Source organism: Coregonus clupeaformis, unplaced genomic scaffold (assembly GCF_020615455.1).
Source record: "Coregonus clupeaformis isolate EN_2021a unplaced genomic scaffold, ASM2061545v1 scaf0126, whole genome shotgun sequence".
Taxonomy (NCBI): Eukaryota; Metazoa; Chordata; class Actinopteri; order Salmoniformes; family Salmonidae; genus Coregonus; species Coregonus clupeaformis.
Window position 1 is genome coordinate 385,563 of NW_025533581.1, and position 5,810 is coordinate 391,372.

Here is a 5,810-nt window from a genome sequence, read left to right on the forward strand (position 1 = left end):
CTCATATACATCTAGCGTCATCACGTAAACCAGGGCAACGTTCAGTCTATGGGAGGGGCCGTTCTGGAATATTTGATGAAAGTGTTCTGTCACCATCGTCATCAGATATGTCTAGTTAATACACCGCAAAACACGTCCACTTTCTTCTGCAAGATGCATGTTTGCATCATATCTTATGTCACCATGTCAACCAGACCATAGCAACGTGCAATTTCCATGGGTCCCAGACAGTGTGGTCCAATTAGAAGGGTGATTGTCTTGGGGGATTAAAGTAAACCATGACATCTATTCACCTAGACTTGTCTTGAATGCTGGTACCATGAGTTGATATGAACCATAATGAGTCTTTGGCCATAGGATTGATCCTCAAAGGGCTTCATTTTGAGGCCCATAGGCTACCTGTTTAACCGATGTGTGCGTTCTCCTGCCCAGAGACACAGGCTTTTGTGACACGGTCAGTTAGACGCTTACTTCTGCACCACAGGAGCCGCGGTTCGAGTCCCCATTGCAGCTTTCACGCTGACTGCTACACTCAAATCAAATCAATATCAAATCAACATTTTATTTGTCACATGCGCCGAATACAACAGGTGTAGACCTTACAGTGAAATGCTTACTTACAAGCCCTTAACCAACAATGCAGTTTTAAGAAATAATACCAAAACAAGTCACACAAAAAAAATACAATATAAAATAATACGAAATAAAAGTAACTAATAATTAAGGAACAGCAGTAAAAATAACAATAGCGAGGCTAAATACAGGGGGTACAGGTACCGAGTCAATGTGCGGGGGCACCGGTTAGTCGAGGTAATTGAGGTAAAATGTACATGTAGGTAGAGTGGCAGCAGCGGGATTTGTCATTCTCTTATGCATAGGAGAAGCTGCTCTGTACGCGAGGACACCACGAGAGAGGGGGTATCCTGTAACCGGTGTATGTGAGCACAGTAATGTTACTGCCTCTGCCCAGAGGTCTGTGCTTTTATGGCACAGCCAGAGAGCAAGCTCGCCTCTGCACTGCAGGTCACAGGAGCCACGGTTAGAGTCCCCGGGCGTTGCAGCTCTTCCTCTCTCCTGATATCTCATGAATACTGCCCACAGCCTGTGCAGAAGGATAGTCAGTGGGGATGATTTGATGGGCCCTAGCAACACCATAGGAGTTGTAAACTCATGTTGCATCGTTTGCCTTTGTCTCCAGACTCAGCTTTAGGCAACATGTGAGGATTACAGTGTGAATCATACATCAACAAGAGGCCTATAGACTGACTTTTACTCACTAGGCCCCACAAAGCTTCTACACTCAGATAAGTTTTAGATGAGTGCCCAAAAGTCATAAGTGTGATCCAAATCTTCCAATGGGCCGAAGTCTTTCCCACATATGGGTGCGTGTCAAAAATAATTCCCATTCATACTGGTGAATACTGAAGCACATTCTTGCCTATATGTCATGAATCATGACACGTTACGACTCCTGTTGTGCACTGCAGCATAACAGATGGTTGTGCATTCATAAGTTATTACTCAATCATTGTTTTGAGTGTTTTAGCTCCAACAACAGATATTGTATATGAATATTTCTGACTATATATATTAATTATAGGATCTCTATGGTTGCACCTGACTGTAGTTTTTATCAAGTGATCCTGCTTCCTTGTGGTGAAGAAGAGGATCATAGCTCTTTAGTATTAATAGAATGATCCCTTGGAGCATACTCTTTACTCTGACATTTATTTTTAATGTTGTGCACAGTTGGTATCATCATGACTCATCAAAACTGCCATGGCCCAAAGACAAGGTGTTCCTGATTGGCATTCAATGAATATGAATATGAATATCAACAGGATGTCAATAACCGCGGCAGGTAGCCTAGCGGTTAGAGTATTGGGCCAGTAACTGAAAGGTTGCTAGTTTGAATCCCTGAGCTGACAAGGGGATACATCTATTTGCCCTTGAGCAAGACATTTCACCCTAATGGCTGGCTGTGACCCCATTCTCCGAGGGTGTCGCGGGGCGTTTGGATATGCAAAAAACACATTTCTATTTCAAACGTGTATAATACACACTTGTACATGTGTGAAACAGGACAAAAATAAGCACCCACCTAATTATTTATTTTTATGATACAAATCATTACTGGTGCCCATTTATCAATTGTAGAGAATCAGAGAAGTGTTAGAGATACCAGGACCCCCTTCACTGTTCAATAAGTCTATTTAAAGTAGAGCTTCATTCAAGTGTGTTGTGTATCATGTTATTGAGTTGAGTACATTTTACAACTCCTGGGTAGTGTTCATTAGGGCATGCAACGGAAAACGTTTCAAAATGTTTTGACACAGAAAACGGAAATCAGAGTTTCCTATTGAACAAGTCCAGGTAGTCCCTCCCTGTTTCAATCCATTTTCTTAGGTTTGGTGCCTAATGAATAAGACCTGCACTTCTATCTGCAATGCTCTATATGCCTATACGGTTTTGCAGAGTGAAAATAGGTTTCAGCCTGCCATGTTTACCACTGCAGGAACACCGCCACCTCAACATGTCAATGTGAGTCTGTGTTTGGTTGGCAAATGATCTCACTTCTTTGACGTGACGCTTCTGGTCTCCTCTTTCCACATTGTCTCAGCAGATAGTCCTCATAGACAGCCTCCCATCAACACATGGGGTGATAAACACACTGCTCAAGTCCCCCTGTTGCTTATGCATCTTTATGTTGTTTATTTTTATTTTTCATTTATCCAGGTCACTTAAGAACATATTATTTTTCACAATGACAAATGTTTAGCTTTTCTATTGTAAATCAGGTACAGAGTTCAAACAGATGACACAATAGTTTAAAAACACAACCTATCTAGAAAGGGAGATGAAATATTGCCGCATTCACGTGCTAGTCGGAACTAGGAAACTCTGAAATGTCCGACTTGCTAACTGGTTGTAGTTATACACGTGCCGCGTTCAACCAGTTAGCAAGTCGGAAATTTCAGAGTTTCCTAGTTCCGACTAAGACATAACAAGTATCCAATCCATTGTGTTCTAGTCAATGCATGACATTCACATCCCACTGGGCAAAAACTGGTGGAATCAATGTTGTTTCCACGTAATTTCAACCAAAAAATGCAATGTGACGACGTTGAATCAACATGGAAAACTGATAGGATTTTTTTCACCCAACTTTGAACCTAAATCCAATGACATGGCACATTTTTGGTTGTTGATTTCACGTTAGTTCACAACTCAACCAAATGTAAATGAAACTAGACATTGAACTGATGTCTGTGGGTGCCCATGGGTGGGTGTCCATTTTGCTTACACAAAAAATTTAACTTTGTAGCTTCAGAGTACTACTCCTGCAATATTAATTGGTGTTTTAAGCAACAAGAAAAAACAGTTTGACAAAAAGGAAGTCATGTGTATCAAATTAACCAATTGGTTTTGTGTAATTGGAGAACAAATATGGTATCTGTTGGGTGAATGAATAAACGAGTTTGGTAATGCATCAATACCCATATAAATTAAGCAGGTCATGTAAATGCTATTCCAAATGTCACGGTTCTTTCGAAGCATAGTATTTCAGGCAACTGCTCACACTACTGTTGCCTGGTACAGGTAATTCACATTACCTATCAAGTTAGGAGTTTATTACTTGGCCCGCTTTGTTCCCAACACAGTGACACTGACCTGGATGTGAGGGAGGGGGAAATACACACCCGGTAGTTAGCGCAAATGCATTCAAGTCAAACAATTACGTTTCACGGCGGCTATGCATTATTAACAAAGGGACTTCACAGTCGGAAGAGATAAGCGAAGCAAGTTTTGAAGCCAATTATGTATCGCAAAAGGATAACGCCATGACACTCAAACACCTGTATTTCAAATACAACTGCTTCAGTGGTGACATGATTTTCAGTCCTACTTATGGGAACTATGATAAAATTGAGGTTTTATTCTAAGTATTTTGACATCCACATTTTAGCTGAGTGGATGAAAGTTCAAGGGTCAGTGGGTGGAGTTTACAGTGGGATTCCCATACACAATATTGCTGGTTCGAATCCCGGTGTGGTTTAATTTGTTTTCTAATCTTACCCCAACCCTTAACCTGGTCTCTAAACTGAACCAATCACATTTATTACCCAAACTTAATCCAACCCATATAACCTTAACCAATTGTAATTACTAGTCTAAACTTAACTAATCACATGTATCGCCTAAACTCAACCAATCACAAGATGGAAAATTCCAATCTGCCACATTTGATTAAAAAAATGGGATGACCTCTGACCCTCCAATGAACTCGTACCCCCATGGATGATTCTGGTCATTGTTGGTTGCACACACAAATGCAGTGGAAAAGCACATACCTGGAAACAGAGAAGTGAATGCATGATTGGTGATGGTGCCTTGGAGTCTGGGGGATCAGACAAGATACACCACATTTAAAGGTTGAGATCTCTTTTCATTTTTGGGGGGGAAACGATTTCCCTTATATGTTTCCTACAATCCACTCACCTGGAAGTCTAATGGTACCAATATACAGCAGCTTACAGAGAGTTTATGTGTTCTCTTCATGGTAACATGGTAAAAGGCACAGGTCACACAGGTTAGACTATGTATAGAATAGAATAGATACTTTATTGTCCATTGATTAGAATGGAAATGTGTATTTTGCCTTTCCCAGCACCCCTAGATATACTGTACACACACACGCATTGAGAGGCACAGGATCAGCCGCAGTGCAGCGTCCCTGGATGGAGAGTAATTGTGGGGGGTTAAGTGCCTTGCTCAAGGGCACAAAGACAGGAGATAGTACCTGGGATCAGAGACCAACAGCCTTCCAGCTGTCAGTTCCATTCAAACCTTCCATTCCAACCTTCCAACATCCCAACATTCAAACCTTCCGGTCAGTTCCATTACAACCTTCCAGTCAGTTCCATTCCAACCTTCCAACATCCAACCTTCCGTCAGTTCCATTCAAACCTTCCATTCCAACCTTCCAACATCCCAACCTTCCAGTCAGTTCCATTCCAACCTTCCATTCCAACCTTCCAACATCCAACCTTCCGTCAGTTCCATTCAAACCTTCCATTCCAACCTTCCAACATCCCAACCTTCCAGTCAGTTCCATTCCAACCTTCCATTTCAACCTTCTAACATCCCAACCTTCCGTTCAGTTCCATTCCAAACTTCCAACATCCCCCACCTGTAGTTGTGACAGAGTGGAAATTCCAACCTCACAACCTTTTGCAACGTAACACAACATACTCAAGAAGCACTGTTAATACCACTGGCCCAAAAAAGCCAAGGCATTTCTGGATCCATGGCTAAAGTAGTTGGTCTGAGGAAGGCATTAGTGATGCACTTAGCCATCCACTGCCACATTTTCACAGTATGCTCAGAGTAGTATCAGACTATTGCATATGAACTGGCTGCATAGCTACAAAATAAACTGGGTTACATATTATATTTTAAAGAACAGATGCAAAACCCCACCCATCCATATCAAGCTGTTCTCCAACCTTTTCTCTCCTCCCATAGATTTCCTCTTTCTCCTGATCAGAAGGCATACAGGGAGCCACATTGAAAGTGACTCAACTAATTAACCATTAGGAGAAATGCCTTCTGACTGGAGAACCAGGGCCTTAAAGTGCAGTGGGCAGAGCGGCATAAGAATACATGAGTGCTCATCAGATGGCAAATTGCTATACCAAGTCTCTACCTTTCACACCAACGCAATGTAAATTGATTATTTAACAAGACAACAGTGTACAAATGGGACCGGGGGTTCAGACCAATTGGCTTGAAGGCATCTGACTCAGAGT